This window comes from Chelonoidis abingdonii, chromosome 16 (assembly GCF_003597395.2).
Source record: "Chelonoidis abingdonii isolate Lonesome George chromosome 16, CheloAbing_2.0, whole genome shotgun sequence".
Taxonomy (NCBI): Eukaryota; Metazoa; Chordata; order Testudines; family Testudinidae; genus Chelonoidis; species Chelonoidis abingdonii.
In genome coordinates, this window is record NC_133784.1 from 10,816,187 (window position 1) to 10,831,870 (window position 15,684).

Here is a 15,684-nt window from a genome sequence, read left to right on the forward strand (position 1 = left end):
ACAGTCATTGTCCACTTCGGCCCCAAAATGGAAATGCTGGGATTGTTCCAAATGCTTGTGGCTTTTCTTCATCAACTGAAGATTTCTCCCATTGTGCGTGCTGCCTTTTATGTCTTGTTTGTACTTTGTAGGGCGTGAGCCCTGGTGTCCTGGCCAGATTCCAGATGGGGAAATTACAGTCCACTACCTAAAATGCCTCTTTCTTTCCTGGCCTGCTTTGTTGAGCCTTGATGCTGTGTGCTGTTAAATGGCTGCCGTGTTGCACCCCTGAGGTGGTTGCATTTCAATTGACATTAGATTAGCTACTAAATAAAGTGATTTGAGATCCTTCTCGGTTAGGGTGAAAGGCACAGTATAAATTAGAGGTAGAGAAGCAGCAGTGGGTTCTGGTTTGGCAGAACCTCCTCAATCCAGGTCTGGGTTTTGCAGAACCAAACTAAGGATGGTTTGGATCCAAATTGCATTCAATCTGAACACCCAGAATCCATGAGGGTTGGATAAAAGGGTCATTTTTGTCCCATTTTAATATCAATATCATTTGTGACAGTTATGAAGGCCCGGACAGACTGTGACTCCTCTACCTGCGTCCCGACATGGCGATCTCAGACATTGCTAACAATATAGCCGGGGCAGTATGTTCTGGCAGTTCAGCTGGCATGAAGGTATTTGTCAGTGAATAGTGGACAATGCTATTAAATTAATCAGAACTCAGACACTCTCTCCAGCACCTTGGGGCCAAGCCTGGAAATTCCACACATGGTTAGGTTGCAGGATCAGGCCCTTTGCCATTTCAGGGTTCTGTGGGTTATTTATGGAGACACGACTCCATCAAGCCCCCACTGAAGGCAGTACAAAGATCCTCATTCACTCCAGTGAGCACTGGATCAGGTTCACAAAGCAGAGAGACTGAAAGAGAACAGTAACAAGCCCTGAAGAGCTCTTGGCCTTAGAAATACCAAGATGGAAGGACAGAAGAGCCAATCTAACCTCTCTCACTTTGTGCCAATGGGAGTGTTTTGTTACAATGTGACTTAGAGCTTAAGCTAATGGGATGTAAACCACTCAATATGCCAGAGAGTGGCACTGACCCAATTCTGGTTCTACCTCGATTTAGTCAAATCAGAACAGTTTTCTGATACAGGCAAGGTCTGCGTCCCCGTCCTGTAAAGATTCCAAAACATGCTTAATATAATGCACTGTGAGTAAGTCTTTGCAGGATCACGGTCTAAACAGACAAGATGCTAAGACAGACAGAAGACGGGAGAGGAAACAAGGGACAAGGCAGTAAAATGTCAAGTGCCCAAGGTCATAGGGCAGGTCAATGGCAAGATGGGACCAGATCCTAAGTCTCCTGACCCTCAGCGCCAGAGACAACTCACAGTACTGCATGCTGCCTCTGGCTAGGGTGACCAGATGTTCTGATTTTATAGGGACAGTCCTGATACTCTGTGCTTTGTCTTATATAGGCGCCTTATATATTACCCCCTACCCCCATTCTGATTTTTCACACTTGCTGTCTGGTCACTCTATCTCTGGCTGCATTACGCTCCTCGCAGCTGGTGGTGGAACTAGACTGGGTACTTGTGCTTTCAGCTGATCAGTTTCACTTCCTGGCTCTCAAGTACTATCCCATGCCCAGTGCTGCTATGTTTGTGTGACACCACCACTGGGATACTATATAGCTATAGAATTTCTTTAAACACTGTTTTCATTTAAATGTGTGGGAAGACAGGATTTACTTAATGAAAACATTCTGTTCCCATTCGTTTTTATAAAGCACTTCAAAAGAAAACAACTTAGCATAAAGATGTTGGCCTAAATTACTAAAAAAAAATCTATAGGAATAAATTATGGGCCATGGGCCTTTGTCTAGGAAGGTTACTACTCTAAGGTCACCAGACAGCAAGTGTGAAAACTCAGGATTGGGGGGCTGGGGGGTAATAGAAGCCTATATAAGAAAAAGGCCAAAAATCAGGACTGTTCCTGTAAAATTGGGATATCTGGTCACCCTATACTACTCCCTTAGCAAAGCAGGTAAATGTCATAAACTGGGAATGGTGTTGTCTTCCTGGTATTATTCTATCTACCTACCTAAGTTCCTAGAAGACAGCTCCCCTCCCTGTGACTGGCCAGACCAGCAAACTAGCCTGACTCAGGGCTGGTCTACACTACGGGGGAAAATCGATCTCAGATACGCAACTTCAGCTACGTGAATAACGTAGCTGAAGTCGAAGTATCTAAGATCGAATTACTCTCCGTCCTCATAGCGCAGGATCGATGTCCGCGGCTCCCCATGTCGACTCCGCAACTCCATTCGGGTTGGTGGACTTCCGGAATCGATATAAGCGCGTTCGGGGATCGATATATTGCGTCTAAATGAGATGCAATATATCGATCCCCGAGCAATCAATTGCTACCTGCCAATACAGCGGGTAGTGAAGACGTAGCCTAATACAGTGTTGTTTCCCTTGCATCGCAGATAGCAGAGTAACCCCCTACTGAGGAGCGGTGGCATTCCGGGGCAGGCCGGCTCCCCAGTGGAGGAATGTCACAGGCTGACTAAAAAGAACAGGAGTACTTGCATCCAAAGAAGTGAGCTGTAGCTCATGAAAGCTCATGCTGAAATAAATTTGTTAGTCTCTAAGGTGACACAAGTATTCCTGTTCTTTTTGCGGATACAGACTAACACGGCTGCTACTCTGAAACAGGCTGACTAGTCCTTTAAGGCAAGAGATGCTCAGCCTGGCCCATGGCCTAGCAGCTACCCCACCACCCCCAGCCCCAGCTGTGGCAACTGAATGATAATTAGTGAGCCCAGATGTGAAAGGGCAGGACCAGAGTATACAAGCTGAGGGGGCAACCAGCTGGGGGGAGGGGCTTGCAGAGAAGACAGAAGGACTCACAGGTTGTACTGGTGCACGTAAGTGGGTGCTCTGACAGGGCCTAAACAGGCAGGCAGGCAGGCAGGCAGGCGGACCCACAGAGTACAGGTTTGGCTCCTGCGCAGGAAGCCCTGGGTGAGGGCCTGCAAGGAGCAGGGGGATCCCCAGTGGGAGAGTGTCAGTGAGGGAAGCCCTGCTAGGACAAGAAGCATAGAGGGAGAGCTCTGCAGGAGCAGGTCAGGCTCCTGTGAGAGAGGCCCTGACATAGGGTCAGTAACAGCACCTCAGTGGAGCCTGGGTGGGGTGTGGGGGAGAATTACTAGCTGGATGTTTAGCTTGGACTTTCAGTTTGATCTTTCCTTATCCTGGAAGGGAACTGAGCTTTGTGTGGCTTGGCTGGAGGGCTGAGCCACTGAAGACCTGGTGAGATGCTGGAGGCCCTGGAGACAAGGACCCCTTGAAGGATCGCACCCTGCACCCTGACACTAGGGGTGCTGAGTACACTATCTTATAAGGAAGAACCACTGAAGCTGGGTCTATTTGAAGTGTAACTTGCTTTACACACACACACACACACACACACAGGTCCTGGAACAGAGGTGGTTGCAAACTGCACCCAGATAATCCTCACTTCTGGAAATCTCAGCCCATGCACCAATGCCTAGTTCCCAGGAAAGCTTCTCTGTCCTGAGAATTGCCTCCAAATATGGTAGCTAGAGCAACGTGTAAACTGCTTGCTATCCGCCACTTCTCTTTGCTTAACTTTTCTACAAGGACTGCAACACAAAATCAACAACCTGCAAGCCTGTCTGCCAAAGACTGAAAACTTGCTCACAGGAAAGAGAGCATGTAAGGCTATGTGTAACAGTGCCATCTGGTGATGGCTGCCCCAAGACCTGTGCATATCTGGTGTGCTCCATAGAAGCACAAGTCAGTCACATGAAGGCTCAAGGCCTTAGCAGTGCTGCCCAACCACCTCTTTGACCCTCCACCAGCAGCCATGCTGCTGGGGCACCCCACTGAGTAATGCCCTCAGGGTACCCCCAAAAAGGGCCTTTCCAAACTGCATAGGGAAAGTGGGGGTGCTAATACTGACAGCTCCACTGTGTGTGTGTGTGTGTGTGTGTGTGTGTGTGTGGTGATCCAACTTCTGCCACAGGCCCAGCCCACCACTTCCCCTCCAACAGATCCCAACCAACCACAGAGCGTTTCCAGAGGTTTTGAGTCAGGAGAGGGAACTATGTCACAGAGCGCATGATCCTTACTTCTGTGCCCAGTGCCCAGCAGAACCTGTTGGCTTTCTCCCAATCATCTCTGGCCATGGAGGCGAAGGGAAGATCTGGTTCCTTGTTAAAGAAATTGCATTGTTACACACACAGCTGTTAGGAAGGTTGCTGTAGTGCTCTCCTGTTACAGAAGACAGAGTCATACCAGGACGTAACACTGCACTCTCTCTGCGTGAGGGATCATCACGGAATGGGGATTGATTGGGAATCTGAGCTAGTATCTCATTAGCCCATTTTCACGCTATCTCACCTCTAGCATCTCTCCAGTGCAACAAGTCAGCTTTGTTTGCTTGTTGCTCAGTGACTGAAATATTCAAAGCTCAGTGGCAGACAAAATCCCCATATCCTGCAGGAGTGGATACCAAAGCCTGTGAGTGACAGCTATGGCTGTATTCATACACTGTACAGAAAAGATGATTATGTGAAAAAAATGGGAAGGGTACTGTCTGTATACAGGAAATAGGCTTGTTGTGGTAAGTCTTGTACTGCCTGCTGGTGCTGAAAGCATCCAGCAAGTGAAACTCTTAAGCTGAATAATTGATTAAATGCACCACCTAGTGTTTTGCTCAGCATAACACCACACTCTGAGTCACAGCAGGGCAACCTTCTAGTTTCTGTAGTATAAAGGTTCTTATCCTGCCCTCATCACCATGGTATCTGAGCCCAGATCCACCAGGGTGGGTAGATCCACGAATCTGGGGAAGATAGGTGCCCTTCCGTCTAACTGATTTGTAGGGCATGATCCTGTGGGTGGCCTCTGAGCATACCCACTGGATCCGACCTGCAGAGAAGATAGATGTTCCTCCACCTATCTTCTTCTGTTTCATGGATTGCTCTGGGGCTTAGGCAGGAGATGGGCATCTGGACGCCTACAGGGAGTCAGCAGCATGCAGCCCAGGGGCAGGAATTTAGGCACCCAGGAAACTCTTATTCTGAAAATGCAAGCACTGAGTGAGTTTAGGCGCCTACAGAGTTAGGTGAGAGTTTTGTGCATTGCAGAGATGCCTAAATTGGGACTTGGGTGCCTACGTACCTTTGTGGATCTGTGCCAGACCTCCTCCTAGTAGTGCATTAAGCAACGTGTCTAACATCTGTCTCATGTGGTTTGTTCTCTCTCATCCTCTCTCTGCAGGAAGAATTGTGTGTGCAGTGGGGTGGCTTATTGGGGTAGGGTTTTGGTTTGTGGAGAGAGGGTATTTTAAATGTCCGTGTGGCTCTGGGTTTATGTGAGAGAAGGCATGTGGAAGATGTACACCAGGCACTTGTTGAAGAAGGTGTGGAGATCTGGGATGGTCCTTCATTCCTGGGAGAGTCCGTTCAGCAGTCTGGGACTGGCCCCTGAGAAGGCTCTGTCTCCTGCCCAGGCGAGCTTTACTCTTGTGGTAGAAAGTTCCACTGTGCCTAAGGAGCAGCATTATCGACCATGAACTTATGCCAGGGCTATAGACTTTTAGAGACCTGGTAGGCCTTGAAGATAAGGACCGAGACCTTGAACTTGACTTGATAGTGAGAGACTGTCTCCTCCTTGACCTTTAGACCCCCCCCCCCTTGAGAGATAAAGGTAAAGGAGCCTCTGCAGAGGAATTAGAGAGAGAAAAGAGGGCTAGAGGAATAGTGTTGAGTGATGGAGAGGAGTCAGATCTCTATGGAAGCTTATCAGGCATCGTGGACAGGAGGTGGGGGAGGGTTTATCTGGTGGGAGAATGGAGGTGAATAAAAGGACAAAGTTACACTTTAATTAAAAACTGGCTTTTTTTCCTAAACCAAATTTTTTTGCAAAAAATGTGGCTATTATTGAAACTTTTTGGTGGCATTTTTCATAAGTTAAACAGTTAGTGCCATTTGTCATGTACAGAAAGCCACATTTTGCTTTCTGACAACCCTTCCAAATCAACATTTGTGTGGGTTTTTTTTTAAAAACCCACACAAAAATTCATGAAATTCCCAAATTGGGGTCATTTCAAGCCCTGTGACACACAAATAACTTCAATATGTTTCATAAACTTTTGTTTCCATTATCTGAGCAGCTGCAGCATTGAAGGGGAGAGGAGGAAGAGGGCTAGGATGGAAGACACTGAAGCATAGAGAAAGAAGGACAAAACTCCATCCTGGTTGAAGGAAACTAAGCCTCGAGTCAATTCTGCCTCAACTAGCCCAGTGCCACCCCAGTGATGCGACAGAATGACTGTCCTTGGAGTACGAACACTGGACTGCTCAGGACCTAATCAGCCCCACACTTTTGATGTTCTCCCATCATTCCTTGCAAGTCCAAAAAAATACAAACAGCTAAGGACAGGATGTCTGCAAGATCAGAACTGATTGCTGTCATGTAGAGATCTGCTAAATTCTCTGGAGGGGTTTTCAGCAGGTATGTGACTAGTCAGAGTGTGATGATCTAATACAAAAAAGCTGCAGACTAAGAGATGCAATGCAATGTGACAGCTTAACATTGCAAATACACACCAAACCTCATTTTGCATGCACACCAGAAAGAGAGGAGCCTAACAATAAGGTGGTAGAACAAAGTTCATTGTTAAGATTGGGCCAAAATACAGAGCTGAAATATAAATGCCTTTAAATCTAACTTTCCATCAAAATTAAATTCCTGGATCTGAACCTACCTCTGTGGGTCTGATTTGAGTTTGGATCGAAAGCCAAAGGGGACATCTGATCTTACAAAATTTCCAACATTCCAGTTAGCAGAATTTTCTTAGAACAGCTCATGATCTTGCAATAATCTCAAACCTCAACCTCAACCTGGAACTGAATCAACCACAACCCCAAATTCTGAACCAACCTAAACCTCATTTGGGTCCTGATCCAAACCTGTTGTCCTCAGCAACAGAGTCAATACTGATTGAGGAAAGCCACCATCATTATTAATTGAGCACTTTGCATGGGGCCATAATTAGTGAAGGAGAAGCCCTATTCAGACACCTAACTTCTCTTGAAAACCAAAGTAGGTGTATTGTTCAGACAGTACAGTCATGAGCACAGGAAAGAGAGAGATCTTGTTCTCCGTGGCTTTGTCTAATCTAGTCTCAGCTGACTCAAATGCTGGGACCACCACCACCTTCTTTACATGGGAGTTATTTCCTGATACTGAACCTTCCCTTCCCTTCCCTTCCCTTCAGTCACTACTATCCCATTATTGCCAGATACACCCCCTTAGAATATACTGAACTATTCCTCTCTCGCTTACTGGGCACTTACACTCGTCAAATACTTGCTGATGATTATCACTGTCTACCTTACTCTTTGTTTGCCCAAGGTAAACACTTCTCCTTCTCATCATTAGTTTCTCAGAAGCCAAAGCTTCCAGCCCGCAAATCAGTCTGCTTGACCTTCTGTGAAGTCCCTCTAGGACAGAAGTGCCTACGGCTGCACACAGTTTTTTCTGACTATGCTCAGACCTAGATACTGCATTGCCAGATCTGTTGATAGATGGGAAGGAGTTCAGGAAAGAAGAAGGCAATTGAGTAGGCAGCCAGGAGGAGTGATTTATAAGGAAAGGCAATGTGGGTCATTTAGTGAAGTGACAGCCAAGATGTGGCATGTTAAGTCTCCAAATAGCTGAAGGCATGGACACCAAAAATGAAGGAGAATTATCTAAGGTGGTAGCCAGAGACACAAGCAGCAGCCACCAGATGAAACTGAGAGGTAAATTGTAAAATAGTATCTACCTCATACACAGCACACTTCATCAATAGATCTCAAAGCACTTTACAAAGAAGGTCAGTATCATTATCTCCTTTCATAGATGGGGAAACTGAGTCACAGAGGGTGAAATGACTTTCCCATCATCACCCAGCATCCCAGTGGCAAAGCCAGGACTCAAACCCAGGTGTGCTGAGTCCCAGGGCAGGGCACTAACCACTAGGTAACACTGCCTCCCTGTGATGGGGTAGTCTGCCTAGGGGTCAGCCCATCCCAGTAACATGGCATGGCCCTTTAAGATTCTGGGAGGTTTTGATGTATCAAAGACCTAGGAAATAAAAGGTATTGGTGGAGAAGAAGCAGTCCTAGGAATAAGTAGCTTGTGGAGAAAGTCAGATCTATTTCTTTAAGGTCCTAGGGCTAGGAGGTTTGCGGAGCACTAAGCTGGGAGAAGGGGGCGGGCATATACGCTGCTTCCTGCCTCAGAGCATCAAAGACACCCACAGGAGATGACTTCCTGCTGAACCCTCTGAGTCTGAGGACTAACTGGGGAAAGGGACCTGCCGAAAGAGAAGTTGGCTAAGGCCCTGTAGCTGGCCTGAATTATAACCCAGTCCCAGGGAGGAAGGCTAGAAACTGGCATCTCATGGAGAGGGACTGCTGGAGGCACAAGTTGACTCCTGGAGGAACAGGGGCAAGTAAACTTATCAGGGCTTTTGTATGGACCTAGAGAGGTCAGGAACTGGAGCAAGTAAGCAGTGAATGAAGCTCTGTAGAGAAGTTGATAAACCAGCCCCTACCCGCCCCTCGGGGACAGATGTTCTGAACTAAGCAGGTCTGGCTGGCTGGCAGGGCACTAAGGACAATGTGCCTGCAGGGCTGCAAGAGGGTGTGTTTGACTGCAGTGCCCCCTGGAGACTGAATAGCAGGACAAACTTCCTGACCATGAGTTCTATTAAGGCCATGGTGATGTCCCTCCCCCGCCTTGGGCAGTGGGGGAAGGAAACAACCCTGCAAGGTCGCACACAGGCCAAAGAGGCACCAGCACTAGAGCCTGTTGTGCCCCCCCTTCTCCTGCTGCCGGCATGAATCGCAGTCTCCCCAGCAGTCCTGACCCATGCCCCTTCGATGCAGTTATGTTTACAGAACCTTGTGGCATGCCTCTTGCCAGCTCGCCAGTGACATGTTTCTGTCCAAACGCCACCGTTGGGAATGCCCTCACCTCCTGAAGAGACCACCCCGGTGCGACCACACCGCACCCTGCCAGCTCCTTGCCCTCTTTGTATAAGCAGCTCCCACTCCCCTAGGCTCTCCTTTCACATGGGCTTCTCCACTGGCAGGACAAAATGAATATCAATAAGGTATTAGTAACACATTAGGCTTGGATCACCAGTTCAGTGATGGGTACTCTCCATACTCTGTCACAGTTGAAAGCTCTTCATGTGGATGAGCACAGGGGCTCATAGCTTTATGGATTCCTTGTCCCCCAGAGAGTGTCTGACACCCTCACGTAATGTCCCTGAGTGACAGATTTTGCTTCTTGATTTTTGGAGTAGGCAGGGAGCTCTCAATGGTGTGTGCATCTGGGGACGTCCCTGTGAATTCTTCACTAGACAGTGCATGAAATAGATGGTGCAGGACCAAGACAGCTGCTTGTTCACACCCCCAGGAGCTTTTTTCTTTCTTGTGGGTCCAGTTCTGCTACCCTCATTCACAAGACATAGTAGCCTCATTGGAATCAGTGGGGTTATTGCAGGGTAAGTGGAAGATACTCCTCAGTGAGTAAGTGTGGCAGAGGCCAGCCCCCAGAGCCAAGCTCTGGCTGTATCTACTCAGTGGAACTGCCTTTCAGCTATGCCATCTCAGTCTGCCATGGATATGAGGTTCCATGAGTTTCCCAGGTGACGCTACTCTGAGCAGTCTGAGGTGATCTAGTACAGTCATGTTTGACACGGATGAAACTATACCTGGCACTCACAGAGCTAGTACTTTCCACGAAGACTGCAGTGATTTACAAGGGGGTGTCACTGTTGGGCACACAGGAGACACACAGGTGTCTGTGTGCGGGGGTGCACACAGACAAAGTGGTTGGCCTGAGGTTGTACAGGTAGTCAGGGTGGCAGAGTTGGGAACAGAGCCCAGATCAAAGCACCTGACTGTGTTGCCCTGTATCTAAGCACTTAACTGCCCTCATCACCCCAGGACCGGAGCCCCTGCACACATCAGCTATTTGTAAATTAATAATACTGTACATTGATTTGGCATTTTTGATCATAAATCATCCCAAAGGGCTTTACAGACAAGAATGGGGGTATGTCTACACTACGAAATTAGGTCAAATTTATAGAAGTCGGTTTTTTAGAAATCATTTTTATACAGTTGATTGTGTGTCCTCACACAAAATGTTCTAAGTGCATTAAGCCGGCGGACTGTGTCCATAGTACCGAGGCTAGCATCGACTTCCGGAGTGTTGTGCTGTGGGTAGCTATCCTACAGTTCCCATAGTCTCTGCCACCCATTGGAATTCTGGGTTGAGATCCCAATGCCTTATGGGGCAAAAACAGTGTCGCGAGTGGTTCTAGGTACATGTTGTCAGGCCCCCCTCTCCAGGGCCGGTGCAACCATTTAGGTCACCTAGGCGGTCGCCTAGGGTGCTACGATTTGGGGGTCGTCATTTTCTTCAGCAGCGACCGCGGTCGCTGCTGGCATTTAAGCAGAGGGAGCTGGGGCAGGGGAGCACGGGGAGGGCCACCTGCAGCAAGTAAGGGGGGGGGCAGCACGCAGGGGAACTCCCCTCCCCAGCTCACCCCTGCCTCGCCTTCTCTCCAAGCACACCATGGCTGCTTCACTTCTCCCGCCTCCTAGGCTTGCGGTGCCAATCAGCTTAGGCGCTGCAAGCCTGGGAGGTGGGAGAAGTGAAGCAGAGACGGCGTGCTTGGGGAGAAGGCGGGGCAGGGNCCTCCTTTGGCAGGCAGGGCCAGGCTGATTAATGTTTAACAAGCTGTGTGGCTGCTTCACTTCTCCCTCCTCCTAGGCTTGCGGTGCCAATCAGCTTAGGCGCTGCAAGCCTGGGAGGTGGGAGAAGTGAAGCAGAGACGGCGTGCTTGGGGAGAAGGCGGGGCAGGGGTGAGCTGGGGTCGGGGGGTGCCTCAGGGCAGAGGGGGGAGCTGGCTTGGGAGGGGTTCAGGATAGGGACTCAGGGGGACAGGGGAGGGCGCAAGGTGGAAGTTTCGCCTAGGGCAGGAAACATCCTTGCACCGGCCCTGCACCTCTCCCTCCCTTCGTGAAAGCAACAGCAGACAATCGTTTCACACCTTTTTTCCTGGATTACCTGTGCAGATGCCGTACTACGGCAAGCATGGAGCCCACTCAGCTCACCGTCACCATACATCTCCTGGGTGCTGGCAGACATGGGACTGCATTGCTACACAGCAGCAGCTCATTGCCTTTTGGCAGCAGATGGTGCATTACGATTGGTAGCCATTGTCATCGTACTCCTGGGTGCTCCTTTAGCCAACCTCGGTGAGGTTGGTCAGGGGCACCTGGGCAGACATGGGAGTGACTCAGCCAGGTCATTCCTTTTTTAAGTTTCGTCTTCTGGAGACTCAGTCCTGCCAGCAGTCGTACTGCACTGCCTGCTGGTGAGCAGTATGACTGCTGGCAGGACTGCACCGTCTGTTGCCAGCCTAAGATGTGTAAGACAGATGGAGTGGATCAAAACAAGAAATAGACCAGATTTGTTTTGCATTCATTTGCTCCTCCCTCCATGAAATCAACAGCCTGCTACACCCAGGATTTTGAGTTCAATCTTTGAGGGGGCCATTCTGTGTGACAGTTTGTGTTTCTCCTTATGCAAAGCCACCCCTTTGTTGATTTTAATTCCCTGTAAGCCATGTTATCAATCACCCCTCCCTCCATCAGAACAACGGCAGACAATTGTTTCGCGCCTTTTTTCAGCGCAGATGCCATAGCACTGGGAACATGGAGCCTGCTCAGATCACCACAGCAGTTATGAGCTCTGTAAACACTTTTGGCCTTCCAGAGACAGAGCACCCCATGGAGTGGGTGTGGGTTACATTTGAAGTGTTCAGGGGGTAGGAGAAGTTGGCAGATCTCCTTTGAGAAGGAGAGAAAAGGACAGAAGAGAAGACAAAATGTTAAGCCCAGAACTAAGACAATACTTCGGTTTGCAAGGCAAATTTTTGCAAGGATCTCATTGAACTTTTGAGGCCAATTACTTAAGACCCACTACAGCCCTATGGCATAGATCAACATTACCACTCCCATTTTACAGGTGGAGGAAACTGAGGGAGTCGTGACTTGCCCAGGATTTCCCAGAGAGTCAGTGGCAGAACTGGGAATGGAATCCAAGATTTGAAACCCAGCCTAGAGCTGGGAAGTCAACTGCATGCTTCTCCCTGATTTTCAGTCCTTTGCACAGGTCAAAAGCAAACTCGCAATCTACTGGGTTTTGGTTTTGCTTGATGTTTTTTCTAATGCTAGGCTCAGTTGGGGGAGGAGGGAAATGATTTTATATGAAGCCCAAGAGCAATTTGTCTGTGTTAAGACATAACCCTGCCACTGAAACATTTTAAAGTCATCATATTTTCTTGACTTCTCTCATAATTTAGATCCCAATCCAGGTAGGCCAGCCCCTCTCCTAAGGCAGAACACTAGTGCAGATAGTTCTTCTTTCTCTTGTAAATGTCTACACTTCCCAGTTCTTGCACTTCATTTACCCCCATTTGCTAGGAGAACATCTTGGGGTGGCCTGGGAATTTTTCAGGTTGTTCTCTGAGAGATGAGAGCAAACACTTTCTTTTTTTTCGAGAAAAGAGAAAAAACAAAACAGTGAATTCATTGTCTAGATCTCTGACTTTCCAGTGTTTGACCTTAAGATGTCGCTACTAGCTCTTGGAAACAGCCTGACTTCCTACATTTCATTTGTGGGCTTAGTGAAATAGCAAGCTAGAGGAAATCCTAACAGGTGCTCCCCCATCCTCTGGCCCTCATGGGACTTGTCACCACGAAAAAGAGAATAGGGGCAGTTTACTCATTTTTTATAGGCAGGGCTGATAGCACCACCTATTAAGTTTGCTTGACGCTTCCCATTATAAGACCCTGTTTTCAGTTGCTTATAACTTTTTCAAACTTTAACCATTTGGGCTGAAGTTTTCCATGCCAGGTATCTACCTCAGGCTGAATTGTTTTGGATAACTTCAGCCAAAATGGTTCCGCTGTTGCCAAAAATGAAGCTAAGGAAAAATACATTGTTTCATCCATGCTATAATCTTCTGGTAACTTTTTCTTTGAAAAGCTCTAGCATCCCTGTGCTTTGGAGCAGGGACCTGATGTTTGGTAGAAGGCGACATTTGTGTCAGGACTGGGCCATTTGCTGTCACTGTGAATGTCTGCCCAAATTTGGCCGAGTTACAAGCCTGGGGGAGGGGGAGAATATAGTTTTCACATGCTCAATAGACTTATTAGATTTTTAGTGGTAAATTCCCCCAAGATTCCATCTGCACTGGGCATGCTCCAGCAGAGGGCTGCAATTGCAGTTCTAGACTGCTGAGGGCCTTGCTGGGTCCAGGGTCATGCACCTGAACAGAGAACAGGGAGGCTGGCTCTCCTCTGCTCTTAATGACCCCTCTGCTGGGCCCATGCAGCGCAGAGGAAGGAGCTGCCTGATTTGAAAGTGGATGGGACAAGAGCCAGATCTGCAGTGGGGTCAGAGTGAGTAGCATGTCTGGTGAAGACGCACTATGCTGATATGACAGGGTTCTCCCATCAGCATAATTACTCCACCTTGGCGAGAAGCAGAAGCTATGTCAGCAGGAGAGCGTCTCCCACTGACACAGCGTCAGTGTAGACAGCATGGAACTTGCGTCATTCGAGGAGCAGGGGTGGCTTTTTCACACCCTGAGCAATGTAGGTTAGATCAACTTAAACGGTGGTGTAGATCTGCCCTGAATCTCACCATTCTTCTGCTGTCAGCAAATATCTGTGAAGCCCATGGGCAAAATGTCCTATCCTCTGTCAGTGATGGTCCACATAAAGGATGACAACCTACTACTGCTACCAATTACTTTGTTAGCTCATGTGACAGAGGTCTGTGTGGTGGATTGAAAGGTCTCAACCCTGCTGATGATGCATGTGCATGTCAATATGATGCCACATTCTGTCTTTTAAGTTCGCTTTTTTAAAAACCTGGAAGATCTCTCACACACAAGTCTATGTTAAAGGTTTTGCAGTCAAATGCTGAAAAGCTAGCAAATGCCAGAATTAAAGTTGTGTTTGCAACCTTAATTCAACCCCCTTGTGCATATGCAATATGAGGCAATCTTTAATGACATGATTATGTATGATTTTTTCCAAATTAAGGCTGCATGGGAAGTGCCAGAATGAATATTGTCTAATGTTTGAGTTCTTGGCTGTGTAACCTGGATAATGTTTTTTAAGCTTAGGTTTTGTGTATATATAGTATGTAACAGGCAGTCTCTGCTCTATATAAATGAATAGAATTGTCTCTTCACGTTGGGGTTTTAGTAAGCATAAATTTAAAATAGGAAGGAACAGGCTTCTGAGAGTTTGTGTTTGAATGTATATAAAACTATGAAAATCTGCCACCTGATTTTTTTGTTTTTGTTAACGGATGTTAACAGTTGGCTACCCCCATTCTCTAACCACTAGTAAAACTCTTAGAGGACAATAATAGTGAAAAGAACAGGATTTGGAACGAGGACAAAAAGGGTAAAGGTGAACTGATTGATCTAACTGGTTATTTTGTCACTGTAATAAATTAAGACTCCAAATCACTGAAGCACTTAAGCACATGCTTAACTTGAAGCCCATGAGTAGTCACGCTGAAGTTCAACAAGTGGTGATCACGTGTTTAAAGTTACTTAAAGTGCTTTGCTGAAATGTGGCTTATTAACCTGTTATAAGAAACATGCACTGTTAGGGCCCCGATGAGCAGTAGCTGTATTAAAGAAATTATAAATCCCTAGAACTGGTCAGAAAATGCCAAAGATTATTGAAATGTCAGCAAAAAAGAAGGGGTGGAAAGCATATTACTAAGTTTTCCCAAATATTTCTTTCTTTTTTCCATCCAGTTGTATAGAAATTTGATTGAAATTGGAAGAGGAAAACTCTCAGTTCTCTTCCTTTTTTTCAACCAGCTCTAGGAAATACCCCTGTGATCCATGATCCCAACTAATATCGGGCAAATCCAGCCACGAGTATTTAAATTTATCCTTGAGGATGAAACTTGCCAGTTAACTTTGCTAAATTCACAAACACATTAATTCCCATTCATAAACAGGTGAGCAAATTTTGTTTGCAAGAAGGTGCAATGGAAAGCAAAGTCATCCTGGATAAATTATTGCTCATATATTTACACTGGCTGCACCTTCTGCAGTCATTTTGAAAACTTGATTATTCGCACCGATTCATCAGATGTTTTTGATTGTTTGCAAATAATTTGTGTGTGTTTATAGAGTGTTGCTAGATTTGTTTCGGATACCATGGGGAAAATGTTTATATGCAAATAACTATTTCTTAAAAGCTTGCTGGAAAATGGAATTTCTGTCTTACAGGAAATTCTGAAATGTTGATACTTGTTTTCATCCTGAATTGGAACAAAAAACTTGAAATATCAAACTTGCATAGAATGAAAAGTTCAGAAAAAAATCTATTTAGAAATGTCTAAAATAGTGGACTTTATTAATCAAACTAAATGTTTTGACATTTCAAAACAAAATATTTCATTTCAAAATGTCAATTAAACAAAAGAATTCATTTTGAATTTGTGCTGTTGTTGGTCCCAGGATTTGTCCTACTACTATGGTAAAGTTATTAAC